The sequence below is a fragment of the Oryctolagus cuniculus genome, chromosome 15 (assembly GCF_051225735.1).
Source record: "Oryctolagus cuniculus isolate XC-2025 breed Fujian yellow rabbit chromosome 15, ASM5122573v1, whole genome shotgun sequence".
Taxonomy (NCBI): Eukaryota; Metazoa; Chordata; class Mammalia; order Lagomorpha; family Leporidae; genus Oryctolagus; species Oryctolagus cuniculus.
The window spans coordinates 68,021,615-68,039,979 of record NC_142881.1 but is presented as its reverse complement, the minus strand read 5'-3'; the positions used below and the strand labels follow the sequence as shown (position 1 = coordinate 68,039,979).

Sequence of the window (18,365 nt, the reverse complement as noted above, 5' to 3'; positions counted from 1 at the left end):
CCTGGGCTGAGCCGGGCTGGTGATGACACTGGTGAGGTCCCTTTGTGCCCAGATCTTCAAACGCAGAGTCATGGTGTTTTGCTTTTTGGAGAGGCACCGGCAGGAAAGTGGAATTTCCCACAAGACGGCAATTTCATCAGCTTCATTGGTGACCTTACTATTTCAGTTTTGAAGGACAAACTTGCCCTGTTTGGAGTGGGGAAGGAAAATAGCCAACTCCCAGTTGTGCATCTCTGTGCTGAAGCAATCGCCTACTGGGATAAAAGTGCATGAAAACACAACCTTTCCGGTGGTGCAGGGCTCCTGGGCAGGAGGGGCGGGGCAGGACCCAGGCCTTTGGACCCTCATTGAGTGGAAGGTTGTGGGGCCTAATCTGACCTCTTTCTGTAAGTGCTGCCACTCCAGGCCTGTTCCCTTTTAAAAGCATGTTAATACGTTGTTTCATCTCTCCTGTAACTCTGTCCATTTAAGATTCATTTTACATAATTGATAGTGTTCAACTGTGACCCAACTTAGAAGGAAAATGAACAATCTATGGCTCTTAAACATTTTCTGTTTTAAAGGATCGTACCGTGAAATGAGCACAGTTGTCTTCCTGGTGGGTAGGCCTTTGGGTTAGAGCACATACGTGGGTCACGTGACCACCTGGCGCATGTAATCAGGACCCAGAGTCTTACCCCCTCAAACTCCCTGCACCCCTCACTCCTGGCAGCCACGGGTCTGTTTTCTATCAACATAGTCGGTTCTTCTCAAGAATGTCAGATCAGTAGAATCCACAGTGTGTGACCTTTTCAGACTGGCTCTCTTATGGGCCTTGTATTTATTTTTTGATTAGAACTTTCATTGAAAATAAACAGTCCATTGAAATTACCTATTTGCCAAAAACTGGAAAGATGGCTTTGGATTAACAACTTTCATCATGAAGACATTTTTGGTAGAATATTTATTGTGCATGTTCTGTATCTGTTTCAATCCTGTAGCCGTATCTACTAAATTAGTGTCATGTTGAAATAACCCAATGATACAAGTGTAAATAACCTTAATGAGGAAAAAAATGGGCTGGGAGGAAGAGTGAGGCCCTGGTTGGAGTCCTGGCTGCTCCACTTCCAATCCAGCTCCCTGCTGATGGGCCTGGGGAAAACACTGGAAGATGATTCAAGTGCTTGGGCCCCTGCTACCCACATAGGAGACCTGGAAGAAGTTCCTGACTCAGCTTTGGCCTGGCCTAGCCCCATCTGTTATGACCATCTTGGGAGTGAACCAGTGGATCGAAGATTCTCTCTCTCTGTCTCTCCTCTCTCTGTAACTCTTGACTTTCAAATAAATAAATAGATCTTTAATGAACATACAACCTTATAGGCCAGGACAGGCACTTAGTGAGTCCTCTGTCATCACTTAGCAATTAGAAACCCTATGGGCATCATCTGTGTCATTTTGGGATTTGCTTCTTCTTCTTTTTTTCTTTCAAGCTTGGAAGAGTTTGAATGGTTTTTTAAGAAAGAATTTTCTCGAGAAAATGGTGATGGGGTGAAAAGGTGGCTTTGAGACTCCCCTTTCTGCCCCAGACACCAACACCCCGTGGACCTTGGCAACTTCCGGCTGTTGCCTGGCTCCCATGCCTAAGCGCAGGTGGTGGTTGTGTGCTGGGCGGGAGGCCGGCTGACGTTCCACATGCCTGCTGATCCTCAGAGTATCAGTGAAGCGTACTGGAGACGCACTAACGCAGCCTAGGGGAGCCCCGTGCCTTTGAGCGGGCCGCGGCTGGGAGAATGGGGCTGCCTGCCGTGGGGGCCAGGCAAGCTGGATTCCAGGTGCAGAAGGAGCTGCAACAGGGTGGCTCGCCTGCCAAGGAGGCTAATTGGAAGGAGGGCTCAGTGATCCGATCTGACAGCCACCAGGAGACTTCCCGGGAAGCTGCAGGAGATAAGCTTGTCAAGTAGCTCCCTGCTACTTCAGGCCTGGGATTGTCCTGCTGCAGCAGCAGGGCGGGGGAGCCGGCACACTGCCCTTGGACTTCTCAGAGCCCCCAGGTGTCATAGGTGTGAAGGCTCAGTGAGGTGGGACCAAGGAGCTGCGTGGTCAGCAGACCCTGGCACCCCGTCTTCTGGCCTAGCCAGCTCACAGCACTCACTGTTCAGATATGAGCTCTGGGTGGCGTTGTCAAACTCTGTCTCTCTAGGAAACATGTTCCAATGTGAATCAGGATAGCCTGCTATTTTCAGCCTCAAATCTCCTCGGATCCATTCGATCTCCTCCATCCATTCGATCGATGGACCATAACTGATAGCTGTTATTGATCTTTACTGAGAGGCAGTAGGTTATCGAGAGGTGAGTAGTTAAGACTGGCTGGTCTGAAGTCCTACCGTCTGGCTGGCTTGGCCATGCCGGGGCAAGCGGTTGACCTTCCTGAGCCTTGGTTTCCCCATCTGTGAAATAGGAAAGACAGTAGTGGTCCTTAATCCCTAGACTGAATTAGTTCCTACCAGACTTTCGTTATAGGTTGATTTTGAGAACTGGGTATCTGGCCACCTCCACGAGGACATGTCATATTCTGATTGAGAACTGCTGATCTGTCTGATGGTCTCACTTTACAGGGACAAAAGCTGAAGCCTGCTAAGGCTTAGTGACACACCCAGTGACAGACCAGAGCTAGGCTGTTCCTGGGGTCTGACTCCCGTGGGTCTTACTGCAAACCAGAAGGCTGGTTATCTGTGCCGAGTGTTGGCTCTTGGGCACTCCGGTAACCAGAAATTGCCAGTGAGTTGGCCTCCTGTGTGATGTCTCCACAGTGGTAATTAAACTTTGGGGCAAGGACCCCACGCCATTGGAGAAAGCTGTGACAGACTTTGGGAGAGTTTTACTGTTGAATGTGTTTGGGCTGTGCTCATTTGTAGACGGGGAAGCTCATAGTTCACTGGAATGTGTGCTGTTTGTTCATGGACTAGGAGCGATATCAGAGGTTATTGCACTTAATCCCCTCAGCCAGCCCATCTGGGTCAACTTGTTTCTTTCTCCCTGATGTTGGCTCTTTCCATCAAGTTGCTCCGGGGACTAACGAGCTGGCTTGGTGATGACAAGTTTGTTAAGAGCGGAGCTGGAGATAAGGTGGTGGTGACTGCCTTTGCCCTGAGAGTTTGCTGCCTGCCTGATGAGTGATCCGGGGACTTGTCAGCCCTTGGAGTTGCTGCGTGGGGAAGAGCACTTGATGTGTGTTCAGCTTGCCTACGTGTCCGGCCCCACACTCCCCGACCCCTGCCAGGAAACTTTCTCTCCTTGCCGACAATCCTCACACTGACTTCATCCGGAAAATAACGAACTACTTGTCATTTGGAAATAATATTTTCTTAGATGTCCAGTCGGTGCCCAGAGTTTTGACTGATTGAGTGCATGAACTAGATAACTCCCAATTGTCCATATGAATGATCTGTAGTCAAATTTAGGATCCCAAATCCACCTCAGCTGTCACCGACCCAATTTCTAGATGCAGCAGCATCATCTGACATTGCCAGAACAAATGTGACAGGCGGAGGCAGAGGAGCTGGTGCTGATGGGGCACCTGCCTCTCTCGGTGCAGGTGTAGAGTGGGTGCTTTCATGACACAGGCTCTGTCCCTGTGAGGATGGTTTGGGGGCAGAGTGGGACGTGGGCTTCCTCTGCTTCAGAATTATCTGTGCAGGGTGTGGGTCTCTTTAAACCTGAGGATGCAGCAGTGGCCTGAACCTGCAGTGGAGGGAGTGGATGCCCAGAGAAGACTCCCAGCCCTGGTCTGTCCTTGAAGGTCCATTCATCTGATTAGAGCAGGCAAAGCCTGGAGCATGAATGAACTGCTGTGCGGTTGAATGAGCTCAGATGTGCTGTGCAGGCTGATTCAGGAGCCGTCCTTTCTTCCCCTGCCGCTCACCATGCAGCGACGCCTGTCCTAAGTGAAGGGGGTGTCTGTATTGGATGAAGCCTGTAACTCAGCGTGAAAATTGATCACATGCCTGCTCTCATCCTCAACAGAATGCTTTTCACGTGAACCATCTTAAAGGACGTGTGTGCTGTTGGACTCGCACAGTAGAGATGGAAGTTGTGAACCATCCACTTAGAAACCTGACCTTAGGAGAGACAAGGATCTTAGTTTATTATTTTTTTAAGATTTATTTATCTATTCAAAAGGCAGAGTGATAGGGAGAAACAGAATGAGAGAGAGAGAGATTGAGAAAGAGAGAATGAATGAGTGAGGATCTTCTACCCACTGGTTCACTCCCCAGATGTCTGCAACAGCCAGGGCTGGGCCAGGCTGAAGTCAGGAGCCCAGAACTATATACATGACTCCCATGTGGGTGCAGGGGCCCAAGCACTTGGACCATCTGCTGCTGCTTTCCCAGGAGCATTAGCAGGGAGCTGGGTCATAAGTGGAACAGCTGGCACTCCAATAGGAGATACTGACATTGCAAGTGGTGGCTTAGTCTGCTGGGCCACAACACTGGCCCTCACGTGAGGGTCTTAACTTTAGAACCTACTCCCCAAAACACACGTACATGCACGTACACACAACAGCCCTAGTCAGATTCACAATGACTTACTGGTAAGCCAGTAACATTGCTGCTTGCTAGGGGAGCTCAGGAGTCTGTAAGTTTCATGAATACTAATTCTGTGCAAATTTCAAAGTGAATGGGCAAGAATGAATTGGGAGTCTTCCTTCTAAGGGGATTTTGAAAGTGCCCTTGGGTGCCATGGAGCACTGCTGATTTCTGCGTAGGAACCCAGGACTACATTGGAAGTAACCCCACATGGCACCGTGACATACAGCTATCACCAGGAGTGTGGGGTGTGATGTTAGGTGGTGCCCGGAGCCAGCCTCAGGGGATGCAGACTCACACGATGACAGGGTTGTGTTTCCTTTTACCTTCTCTTTACCACAGGCAGACGGTCCCCCTAGGTTCTACCAGGTTTTTAACATCTCTGTAAGTCAGCTTCATGCTGCAGGCTCGGGGTCACTGCTGGGTGACAGTGTAAATGTAGGACTTAGAGGATCTGGGTTTTCTTTCTTGCAACATATTTAGGATTACTTTCCAGTGATAGCAAATGAGATGGGCATTCCATTTCTGATAATAATATAGAGCTTCATTTAAAAAGTAAATTCAGGGGGCTGGTGTGGCACAGCGAGTTAAGCTGCTGCCTATGAAGCTAGCATCCCATACGAGTGCTGGTTTGGGTCCTGGAGGCTTCACATCCAATCCAGCTTCCTGCTATTGAGCTTGGGAAAGCAGCAAAAGATGGCTCAATTGTTTGGGTCCCTGCCACCCATGTGAGAGACCTGGATGGAGTTCCAGGCTCCGGCTACTGATTTTGGCCTGGGCTAGCCCCGGCTGTCACGGTCATTCAGGGGTGGGGGGGGTGAACCAGTGGATGGAAGATTTCCACCCCCCTTTCAGATAAGTAAATCTTAACAAAATAAATTATGCCATTTAAATAAAAAAAAAAACAAAACAGTGTGATTACCTGTACAGTGGAACCACATTCTAGACCTGCTGTCGGGACATGAGCTGTGAGTAAGGGCCGTGAGGAGACCCTGGCCCCCAGCTTTGTTTGCTGGGGGAGGCAGGAAGGATGATGCCTCCCATGTCTTTGTTTCAGCAGAAAAGAGATGACCGCCAGCCTTCACAGAAACACTGTGCTGAGTAGGCAGCTGCCATGCACCTCATTAACCATCTCAGCCACCCCAGGAGGTGTGGGTTGTAGCAGTCCCCTTGTTTTAAAGACGAGCCTGCTGAAACTTAGAGGTGGGCACTGTGTTTTCCAAGAACCCTAAGGGCCAGAACCACATTTGAACACAGGCAGTTTGAGCCCGGAGCCTGGCACACCACCGCTGTGCCACTTTGCATCAAACACTTAATAACCAGCCCAGGGATGTGGAAGAAGACAACATTCTGGTCATCTCCTTCACCTCCTGTTGGCAAACTGTGTTTCTAGTGAGGGTAAAGAGAAACAGATCTTTTAGAGATCTGGCTGATACAGAGCTGAAAGATAGAGTGAGCCAGGTGGAGAGAGAGAGAGAGAGAGGTCTTCCATTCCCTGGTTCACTCCCCAGATGGCTGCAATGGCCAGGAAGGAACAAGTGAAATCCAGGTAGTCTCCCACGTGGGTGGTAAGGGTCCAAGCACTCCGGCCCTCGGCCACTGCTTTCCCAAGCACGTTAGCAGGGAGCTGGGTCAGGAGTGGAGCGGGCAGGAGTAGAATAAGCACCTCCTATGAGATGCCTGCACCACAGGCGGTGGCTTAGCCTGCTGTACCACAACAGCAGTCCGAGAAACAGGTTTTTTGAAACGGCAGCACGTACTCACGCATTGGAGACGCAGATGCGATCCCTGTGTGGCCTCCTAATGTCCGCCTCTGTTTCACCATCCAGTCTGATTGTCTCGTGGCACGGCCTGTTGGACGTGGATGTGCTCTCTTAAAATCCCCCGTGTGCTCATTAACGATTGGATTTTATGAGTCTTTCTTCCAAAGCCTGGATCAGTGCAGCCTTTGGGTTTGGAATACACTTAGCTTGGCCTCCCATCAATATTTATACACAGGCAAGAAGCGATTTTGAACTCTGACAGAGGGGCCGTCTGACCACTTGACTTAGGGTCAGCAGTATTCTCACCGAGACAGCGTGAGCATGGTCGGGTAATTTATGCTTTCTATAAATATGCACCGTGCTCAGTGCAAGCGAATGCACTCACTTCTTTCTTCTTTTGTATGTTTTCTATGTGAATTTCCGGACCATCAGGATACTCCTTAAGGTGGTAGATGTTATTAAACCTCAGAAACACAATTAACTCATTTTACAAATTGTTAATGCTTACAGAAACTCGTGATAGATGAGCCCACTTAAGACGATTTCATAAGAAAACAAGAAGCAGAAGCTTGTTAATGCTAGCCCTGTCCTCTGATATTTTGAGAAATAAATGGATGTTTAGCACTTGCTATTATAGCCTTAATTTGAGAATCTTTAAAAGGCAATTACGTACATTTACAAAGGAATGACACTGACATTTAAGGCAGTGTGCTCAGCTTTACGGAGTCTCTCCTGAAAGAGGATTACAAAGGCAGCTAGAGATAAGTTTGAGTTGATTCTGTTGTAATTCTAACATTTTAATATGACTGTTTCACAACCCAGCCGGTTTTAAGAAATAACAAGAGTTATCAATGGGCAGCTTCCATGTGACTGCATTTTGCTCCAGTGTTCCTGGGGGCTCAGGCTTTTGTTTCGGGGACTTTGATTCTAACTGCTTATTGGGGGGGGGGGCATATTTCCAGTGCAGGGTTTTGCGGTGAACCCCTTGCTGCTTGATTGTGCCTATCACCAGTCACCATCCCTGAACCCTCTGGAATTCTCATTCTCTTCTGCAACTCTGCATTTTACTCTCCCCTCAGCGTCTAGGCTTGGATCATGTGGCTTTTGAAAATGCCTCATGGTCCTTCTTGCTACCTAGCTTGGTACATGACATTCCCTCTACACATGCTGTTCCCTGTGCACACAACACTGTTCCCTCTGCTTGCAATGCTGTTCTCTATATCCTCTTCTCCTCTCTTCCTTCCCCTACAATGCACATCTTTGACCCTAACTGCACCTGCGTATCCTTCAGATGCCAACTCTAGTGCCTGTTCCTGGGACCCAGTCCTGCTCTCTGCTGCTCGCGTCTCACTTGGGGTTTACACGCTGGCTCATTGGGTAAGTGGCTGCCGCCCTTACAGCATTGATCCCTTCCCTAAAGCTGCTGTTGTCTGGTTTTGGCTGCAGTTCTGTCGCCAGCATCTCACGTGGCACCCAGCTCACAATGAGCACTCAGTTAAGTGTTTATGGAATGGACAGAAAGTGTATGCGCATTGCAACCTGCCATACTCCCTCAGTGCCAGGGACCCCGGTTCTCTGCCATCCTGCTTGAATCCTCGGAGCCATGGCCTCTGCCATGGGGATGCCAGCATGGTAATTACATGGAGGGCCCCCAGGGTCCCTGGCATGAGCCGGATGAGGTCTGGATTCTGACGGCAGCACGGCGGTAACTGTTGCTGTCAAGCTGTCGGGGTTGACAAGCAGGCTCTAACCTGGTGTGCTGTGGGGCCATGGCGTTTTCATCCGGCAGCAGGGCAGCTGGGCTGCAGGGGGCCTGGCTGACCTGGAAGCGGAAGCCTGCCACCTCCTCGAGCCAGAGGAAGGTAGTCTGACGCTCTATCAAGAGAGCCCTGGGACTGACAGAAGACAAAATTCGAGGTTCTTACTGACAGTGCTGATCCTGAGAGAGGCAGAAGAAGGAAGAAAGTGGATGTTTTCTGAGTCTGTTGTCTTCCTTAGTTCATCGGTTATCACAGATTAGCCAACGAGACCACCAGTAACTAGGAAAAAGGCTTGGATTTAGTTATTATGAGCAGTATTGTTATTATTGATACTATTATTTGAGAGAGAGAGAGAGAGAGATCAACAGATGGACACACACAGCGAGTGGGTCCCATCTACTGGTTTATTTCCAAATGGCTGGGGCTAGGCTGGGACTGAAGCCAGGAGCGGAGAACTTGTCGCTCCCCGTCTTCGTGGAGGAACGACACAAGACCCTGCGCTGTTCTTTTGTCTGCTCGGCCCTCCCCGGGTTTGCTGCTGGTTCTTCCCGGGTTGGCTACCGTCCCTTCCACCTCCGTGGAAGGGCGGTTCCCCCTAGCCACTTTCCCCACTTCCGCGGGGGAGCGGCACACCGCCGGCCGGCTCTCTCGGGGGCTGCACAGGTGTTCCTTCAGATAGATGTTCCTGGTGCATGTTGTCTCTCTCCTCCTTTATAGTCCTCTTCCACCAATCCCAACTCTGCTACCCACACGCCGAGTACGCTGCTCTCCTCCAATCAGGAGCAGGTCCTGCTGTTTATTGGTTGAACTGGAGGCAGCTGTGTAGAAGCTGTTTCCTCCTCTCCCAGCGCCATATTGTGGGAGAGCAGATGCATAGAATAAGTCTTAATTCCAGTAACTTAGTCTAGTCCGAGTTGCTCCCAGTTGCTCCCCACAGAACTCAACCCAGAGCCCATCCTGGGCAGCAGAAACCCAATTGCTTGTGCCATCAGCACGACCTCCCAGGGTCTGCATTGGCAGGAACCTGGAGTCAGGCCCTAGGACTGAGAGTCAGACCTAAGGACTCCGATGAGGCATACTGATGTCTTAACCACTCAATATTGAATGCCTGCCCCAGGACTGACACATAAACTAGGCCTTGTAGCTCCAAAGCATGTATATTTTCCACTATAACTTCTTTCCCGAAAGGAACTTGGCCCTCCCTGGTCTGACTTGGGAGTAGGCTGTGTTCAGCCTCCAGAGGTATGTGGAATGCATGTGGCCTCTGAGGCCATTTGGGCTCCTTGTTGGGGAGCAGAAGCTGTGAGGTGGAAGAGATAGGACCCCAGGACAGAGTGCATGCAGAATTAATTACCCCATGGAGGAAGAAGCCTGTCCTCCTCCTCTTCCCCAGCCTCACGGAGTCAGGAGCCTCACAGTTCAGGAGTCTAGCCTACGCGGATTGAGATACACCTGCCCTCCACTCCTGGGAGATGCGTTGCCATGACAGCCAGGGTCTGGAGATCAGCAAAGGCTTCCAAGACGAACACCTGGCGTGGAGTCTGGAGGTGGGAGAGTCATCTGGAGAAAGGGCCCCGGTGGGAGAGAAGGTTCCCCACGGCGGCAGCATGTTAGCCAAGGCGGATGCAGTGTGGAGGATGTTCAGCCACATCCGGGAAACTCGGGTGCATCTGGGGGCTCCAGGAGCAGAGGGTGCCTGTGGTTGGATGTCAGAGAGGCCAGGCACTGATGGGGCAGGGTCTGCTTCTACACTTGGTTCTTCTGCCATCCGGTTGGATAAAGGATACAGGGGTGAGGAGAGGGTATAAGGGCAGAGGGAGAAGTTGGGGAAACCTGAGGAGAAAGGATAAGCAGTACAAGTTGAAAGAAAAAGCTGCCAAAAGCTTGTTTAATGAAGGCAGAACCAGCCAGTAATGAGGGTCAGGAAAATACAGAGTAGCAATGAGGTCCACTCTCCTGCTCACCTGCACTGCAGCCTCCCTGACTTTCTTAAGGAGGGGGGAGGAAGGGAGAGGTCTTCTATCTGCTGGTTCACTCCCTAAATGGCTGCAAGGCTGGGGTTGGAGCTGGGGGTGGGCCAGGCCAAAGTCAGGAGCCAGGAAACAGGAAGTCCACCTAGGCGTACCACATGGGCGGCAGGGGCCCAAGCAGTTGGGCCATCTTGTGGTGCTTTTCCAGGTGCATCAGCAGGGAACTGGATTGGAAGCGGAGCAGCCAGGACTGGAACCAGGGCCCATATGGGATGTCTGTGTCACAGGTGGTGACTTACCCCACTACAACGCTGGCCCTACCTGCCTTTTTCATCAGAAGCAATGTTAAGATCCAGACACATGATTGGGGATGTGTTGGGGAGACCGCTTCAACATCCACACTACCACTTCCCCAACCCTAGGTCACCAGTCATCTGTTTTCTTTTTCTGATAGATTTGCCTGCTCAGGACATTTAATACGTTGAATGGCACAATATATAATCTATGTCTGGCTTTTTTGACTTAGTAAAATCATTTTGTGGTTTGTCTGTGTCTTGGCAGGTATCAGTACTTCACAGAATGCCCAGGTCTGAGATCTGGCTCCACAAAACGCGCTGTATCTATCAGGAAGGGGGAGGGTGCCTTTTTTTAAACTTATGTAGGTCTTCTTAAGGACTTCTAGCTGCCCTTTGGATGGCATGTTGCTACATATTTGGCACATGTCATCACTGAGGTCTTGGGCTCAGTTAACACGTTGAGTTATTAAGACAGAAGTGGCAAAAATAAAGAGGATAAAATTACAGATATTTTCTAATTCATAGATTTAGTCCCCAAAATAAAATCTCCTTACTGTGTGCTTAGATCTACGGCTCTAGTTGCAAACGAGGGGGACTTTCCACCTGTTTTCTCCATCAGTTCCGAGCTCCAACATCTGTGTTTCTAATCCAGGGTAGAGCCTGTCTGAGGTCGAATGGGTGTTAAACAAAATAATTCCCACAAAAGGCTAAACTCATGACTTTCAGATATCAGGATGAACATGCTTTAAAGATTTTACTCTGCTCCTTAATCAATGAGAACCGCACAGATGTTATAACCAGTGGGGGAAAACAGATGCATTTATAGATCAAGGATATAAAACTGAAAGTGCAAATGAAAGCAAAACTGTATTTTTTTTCCACAAGGGGAGAGAAATCAGCTGAAAGGCTCCTGGAATCCTGGATGGGACTGGATTTGCGTGTCTACACACAGGAGTTATTTACCACAGTACCATTTATCTACAGTTTACAGGATTGTAAAATGACTTCCCTACAGCAAGATCAGATAACCCAAGGCTGTGTTTTCTGGGGCCTGGCACTGTGTCCTTTCCAGGGAGGCACAAGTTGGGCCTGGCTGTGATGGTCTGTGGAGTCTCTAGCACGTTAGTGAGCCCGGGCTGAGATTTCAAGATTAAGGATGAGATTCTCTTCAGCTCCAAGTGCTCTCTGGCAGGTGGCTGTGGAAGAAGAAGAAGAATCCGGAGGTTCCCTGCGGTTGATTGAAAGAGCGAGGGCTGGGGTTGCACAGTGGCGCTCAGGGGGAGGCACCTGTTAGACCAAAGCCTGGGGCATAGGGCCCGGGCTATGCTCTTCAGCTCCTCATCTGCTTTCTGTGTGACCTTTAGGTGTGTATGCATCTCCTTGCCTCTCGGAGTCAGGAAAATAAGTGTTATTTGTTAGGAGTCTCACTCCTTGCCTCCCCGAGTCAGTTGACACGTGTTGTTTGTAAAGTGAGTTGAGGTTCTCTCATGAAAGGTACCACTTAACTACAACATGTTATTAATTTGCTGAGCCCCAGGTTTCCGATGCCCTGGATGGGACTGACTGACGCATCTTCCATCTCTTCTCCTCTTCCCACCATTAATCTGCACTGTGGCAGGTGGGGACCCCATTGTGGGATCAGGCGTTTCTGATGGCGGCACTGAGATTTGTTTGTTTACCCTTGAAAAATCTTTTATAAAAAGCCTCAAATGTTTCTTCCCTTTCCTCGAAAATGCTGAAATAGTTGATGGAGGGCCAGCGCTGTGGCACAGTGGGTTAACACCCTGGCCTGAAGTGCCAGCATCCCATATCGGCGCTAGTTCTAGTCCCGGCTGCTCCACTTCCAATCCAGCTCTCTGCTATGGCCTGGGAAAGCAGTAGAAGATGGCCCAAGTCCTTGGGCCCTTGCACCCCTGTGGGAGACCTGGAAGAAGTTCCTGACTCCTGGCTTCAAATCAGCTCAGCTCCAGCCGTTATGGCCATCTGGGGAGTGAACCAGCAGATGGAAGACCTCTCTCCCCCTCTCTCTCTGTGTTAACTCTGACTTTCAAATAAATAAATAAATCTTTAAGAAAAAATAGTTGATGGAATAATTGCCCCAAATGCAGTAGAATCTGCATTGTCTTATGAGACTCGCTAAAAATTCTGAACTAGCCTTGTCAAAGCTTAATGGAATTCTTGGGCTCCACCAGAAGCCTCTGCAGGTCCATGCTGCGGTGGGGGAAGGGAAGTCCTAGCACTTCCAAAAACAAATGAATAACTAAAAACACATCTGAGAGCTGCTCGCCGAGAACTGAGTGCTGCTGTCGATTGCGAGGGGGACTTCAGGTGTATTTCCACTTTAAGAGAAAAAGCCACGTTAGAGGAGAGTCTGTGATAGGTTTGCTACATGTGTCTGCTCAGTTAGCTTCTCGTGCATAACTGGTGAGCAGAGGGATGGATAATAGCAGCGAGAAGACTAATTCTTCCTTTTAGCTCTGATGCTTTAATGACTTTATTACCTTCAGTTTCCCCCTGGGCTGGGGTAATACTCTTTATCAAGTGAAGTCATGGGAGTCTTACCTTTTCCACACCTAATTCTGTGAGAGTACTTCAAAAAGTTCATGGAAAAAATGGAATTAAAAGCTAAGTTTATTTTGGTGCCAAAAATGTTGAAATCATTTTTCATAACGCACACTTTCTTGGATTTTTTTGAAGAATCCTTCTTTGCCTGAATGTCAATTTTTTTTGTACTCAAATAAATGTATTTTTTCATTCCATTTTCTGTGAACTGTATGAAGTGCCCTCATACCTCACTTTAATTGCTGAGTTGCTCTCGGCAGAAAAAATAGTTTTGGCCTTTACTGTCATTAACAATTTACATCGAGGCCGGCATTGTGGTATAGCGGATAAAGTCACCACCTGTAGTGCCAGCATCCCGTATGGGTGCTGACTTGAGTCTGGGATACTCCATTTCTTTTCTTTTCTTTCTTTTTTTCTTTTTTTTCTTTTTCTTTTTTTTTTTTTTTTTTTTTTTTTTTTTTTTTTTGACAGGCAGAGTTAGACAGTGAGAGAGAGAGAGAGAGACAGAAAGAAAGGTCTTCCTTTTTTTTTTTCGTTGGTTCACCCCCTCAATGGCCGCTATGGCCGGCGCACTGTGCCAATCCGAAGCCAGGAGCCAGGTGCTTCCTCCTGGTCTCCCATTTGGGTGCAGGACCCAAGCACTTGGGCCATCCTCCACTGCCTTTCCGGGCCACAGCAGAGAGCCGGACTGGAAGAAGAACAACCGGGACAGAATCTGGCGCCCCAACCGGGACTAGAACCCTGGGTGCTGGCACCGCAGGTGGAGGATTAGTCTAGTGAGCCGCAGCACCGGCCAAGGGATACTCCATTTCTAATCCAGCTCCCTGCTAATGTGCCTTGGAAAGGGACAGAAGATGGCCCAAGTGCTTGGGCCCCTGCACCCATGTGAGAGATGGGAAGAAACTCCTAGCTTTGGCCTGGCCCAGCCAGAGCTGTTGTGGCCACTTGGGGAGTGAACCAATATATAGAAATTCTCTCTCTCTCTCTCTCTCTAAACTCTGCCTTTCATAAGAAGAAATAAATCTTTTAAAAATTCCCACACTGCTGGGTTGAGGCTAGATTTGGGGGAGTGCTTTATTCTGCTCCAGACAAATGCAGGGATGAAGAGCAGGGGCCACAGCACAAAATGCTTGCAGCCATCGGGGACACAGTGCCAGGACTCACTGGTGCGTCCCTTATTTATCACTTTGCTTCCTTTTGATGGATTATTTTCCCAGCCACCCTATCCACACTCATGATTGGCTTCTCAATTGCTGAGGTGTTGCTGATCTCTCCTACTGCTCTTTCCATTTGGACCACACACAGTCTGATAGGGTTGTGTGTATTCGTTGGGTTTTCCTGTCGTCTCTCCATATGACACACACATTCCTTAAAGGACAGAATTATATTTGTCCTCTGTAGCGCCTGAGCAGGTAGCCAGAGTCACAGTAGGTGCTGAGCAAATTCTTTTCCAATTACCTAGATGCAAATAGCATTGGGCAGACGCATGCTACGTTACATAGATCCCCACAAAGATCTATTGTGCAGCAGGCTGATTATATACCTAGCATCAGCATGGCAGACTTCAGAAATTCACCGTGCTCATTTCTGAATGGGAATGGGCACAGTGTGAGGTTAGCCGAGTGAACAGCTCTTGGCATTGAAGAGTGGAAAATAAATAAACCTATAATTGTTTGGGGGGGGGGGGAATCTCTCCAGTCTCCTTGTTACCCTTGAACTCTTAGAAACGGAAAGGTCTCAGTAGCCCACGGGCACAGGGACTTTGCAGGCAGCTTTGAACATCAGCACCCTGCCTCCCGTTGGTGTCTGGGATCCAGTGGAGAAGCAGGAAGACCAGTTAAGAGGACAACGCAGTAACCTGGTTGCAGGGAGGTGCCTGAGACCTGCGTGGGTGCAGTAGGGGTGCTGAGAAGTGTGGTCGGTGAGGTCAGTTACACAGATAAACAGTCACGGCACTTTCAGTGTTGCCAGAAGTCCAGACACTGAGTCCCAAGAGGGATGTCCCTCTGTTTGGAGTGCCTGTGTCCCTGCAGGCCAGTTGGGGCAGAGCTTGGGTTCTGGTGCCTACCTTGGGGTCAATCCCAGTTACGCTGGTGGATTGGCATGGGATCGGCCCAGAGCCTCTCAGCTCATTCCTGGCCCTGGGGAGGTGCCATCAATCATCTAGCAGTTTTACAAATACCCCCTTTACCCCCGGACCTGGGCCAGCCACACCCTGGGCCAGCTAGCATCTCTGCATCGTGCCTGAGTTGTCCTCTTTTTCTGGAGGGGCTGGAATCTGAGACCACGTCCAGGGATTGGCTGGAGCATGGTTCTGCGGATGTGAAGGACCCCTGAGAGTGGCTCCTCACCTCCTCCTCCCCTTCCCTGGAGAACAGAAGGCCTTTTCCGTGATGACTTTCTGAGAATATCACTGTACACCCAGGACAGAGACAGCAAAGGGATGGAATGAACCATGTAGCTGGCTGGCATCATAGGGAAGCGGGTGTGAAGAATCCTAGCTATGTGCTATCAACTGGGAAAATTACCTCACAGCCCTGGGCCTCAGTTTCCTCTGCTGTGAAATGGGTATGATAGTTGGACTTATCTCCTAAAATCTTGTGGTGGGGATTGAATAAGCTAAAATACATAAAATATTTAGAGTTGTGCCTGGCACAAAATAAGTACCATATTTTTAAAGACTTTTATTTATTTATTTACTTACTTATTTTTATATGAAAGGAGTTAGAGAGCGCTTCCATCCACTGCTTTGCTCCCCAAATGGCTGTAACAGCTGGAGCTGTATCCATCTGAAGCCAGGAGCTTCTTCCAGGTCTCCCACGTGGTTGCAGGGGCCCAAGCACCTGGACCATCTTCTGCTGCTTTCCCAGGCCATTAGCAGGGAGCTGGATCAGAAACCGAGCAGCCAGGACATGAACTGGTGCCCATATGGGATGGCCACAGGCAGAGGTTTAGCCTACTATGCCACAGCACCAGCCCCTAAGTACCATATTTTACTTGCTATTAGCATTTTATTTTATTATTAATTTACATTATAAAATGATACATATTTGTTATATTATGTATGTATTCTATTAATTAGTGTGTACTCAAGCCAGGCCTGGTCACTCACCTTTTGATACCCACCGGCTGTGGCTTTGGTTCAGAGTAGTGACTGGATTAGTCTGTGGAGGCCCCAGACAGACCTCACTCCTGATACAGCTAGCCCGAGTACAGTGTAACGGCTCCCCCCATCCACAGATTCTGTGGTTTTAATTACCCATCATCAGTGCAGCGTTGAGGATATCGCTTAAAGAGTTGCAGAAACAGCAACCTGCAAGTTTTTTTTTTTTTAAGATTTATTTTATTTATTTGAAAGAGTTGCAGAGAGAGGTAGAGACACAGAGAGAGGTCTTCCATTCGCTGGTTCACTCCACAGATAGTTGCAACAGCCGGAGCTGTGCTGATCCAAAGCCAGGAGCCAGGAGCTTCTCCCGGGTCTCCCACATGGGTGCAGGGGCCCAAGGACTTGGGCCATTTTCCACTGTTTTCCCAGGCTATAGCAGAGAGCTGGATCGGAAGAGGAGCAGCTGGGACTAGAACCGGCACCCACATGGGATGCTGGCACTTCAGGCCAGGCATTAACCCGCTGTGCCACAGCGCCAGCCCCAACCTGCAAGTTTTAAATTGAGCTCTGATCTGAGAAATGGGATGGGCTCTTGTGCCTTCTTCCTGCTCCGCCCTGTGCAGGGTGTCCACGCTGTATATGCTGCTGACCCGTTACTCGCTCAGTAGTCCTCTCACTTACCAGAATGACAGCTGAAGGGTCACAGTGCTTGTATCCAAGGCACCCTTTGTCGCTCCCCCTCTTCGTGGAGGAGCAACACAAGACCCTGCGCTGTTCTTTCGTCTGCTCGGCCCTCCCCGGGTTTGCTGCTGGTTCTTCCCGGGTTGGCTACTATCCCTTCCACCTCCGTGGAAGGGCAGTTCCCCCTGGCCGCATTCCCCACTTCCGCAGGGGAGCGGCACACCGCCGGCCGGCTCTCTGGGGGGCTGCACAGGTGTTCCTTCAGCTAGATGTTCCCCATAGATGTTCCTGGTGCATGCCGTCTCTCTCCTCCTTTATAGTCCTCCTCTGCCAATCCCAACTCGGCTGCCCACACGCTGAGTACGCTGCTCTCCTCCAATCAGGAGCAGGTCCTGCTGTTTATTGGTTGAACTGGAGGCAGCTGGGTAGAAGCTGTTTTCTCCTCTCCCAGCGCCATATTGTGGGAGAGCAGATGCATAGAATAAGTCTTAATTTGAGTAATTTAGTCTAGTCCGGGTTGCTCCCCACAGATCCCCCTTTCTTTTTATTTTTGGCGTTGATACGCGCCTGTCTTCGGTGTCCCGCGGCACACACTCTGCTCTACTTGCTAGAGTTGCCACAGGCTCTTACAAGTCCTATCAATCAGGAAAACCGAATCCGGGTCCTCTCTTCGCCATGTTGTGAGGAGGTTTTTAGGCGCTGATGCGTGCCTGTGTTCGGTGCCCTGCAGCGCATGCTCTGCTCTGCCTGCAGGGGACTTACAAGACCTATCAGGCAAACCGAATCCAAGCCTTCTCATTGCCTTATTGTGGGGGAGACTTATTAGTGTTGGTTCGTGCCTATCTTCGGTGACCTGCAGCTCATACTCTGGTCGAGCTTTGCTGGCGCTTACCGCCTTAAATCAGGCAGACCGAATCCAAGCCTCCTAATTGTTGCATTGTGGGGAAGCTTTACTGATGTTAATTCGTGCCTGTCTTCGGTGACCTGCGGCTAGCCGCCCAGGTGCTCATCGCCTCACTAATCGGGCAGACCGAATCCAAGCCTTCTAATTGGCATGTTGAGGGGAGGCCTTATTTTTCTCTATTTCTCTATCTCCGGGCATTCCTACCTCTCCCATTTCACTTCTATCTTCCAGCATTCCCATTTCTCTTTTACTTCACTTCCAAACTTCTGTTTCTCTTATCCCCGCGGCTTTCCGGCACCTCGCCCCGCTGGCGGGTTCCCGGCTCTGCGCCGCTTCAGCCCGCGCGCCTCTCTCATCTGCGCAGCTTCCCGGCTTTGCGCGGCTCCGCTTCGCGCACTCTGCGGTCTCCACGCTTAACCCTTTCGCGTCTGAACCACGGCCTACGCCAGCATTCCCTATCTATTCACGCCCCGTGCTCTCTCTGCACGCGGCGGCTTCCGCGAGTAACACAGCGTAGCTTGCGTCTCCACCACTAGCATTCAATCCAAGTTCCCCGGGCTAGCCTGGCGAATTCAACCCAGCGTACGTCTCCGCCCCACGGTTTGGCTTCCCGTCCTTTGCTCCCCGGGCTAATCAGACGGATCCCAATCTGGCTTGCGTCTCAGCTTCTGGTTTTAACTTTTCGCCCCCTATTCCCGGGCTAACTTGAGAATCCCAAAGTGGCTTTCGTTTCCGCCTTGGCCTGCCCCCCGCGGCTT

At 49.9% G+C, this 18,365-nt stretch overlaps 1 protein-coding gene across 23 annotated transcripts in view; it reads left to right on the top strand.

Moving 5' to 3' along the window:
* KCNMA1 (potassium calcium-activated channel subfamily M alpha 1) overlaps positions 1-18,365 on the top strand; it is a 783,049-nt gene that overhangs the window by 341,044 nt on the left and 423,640 nt on the right.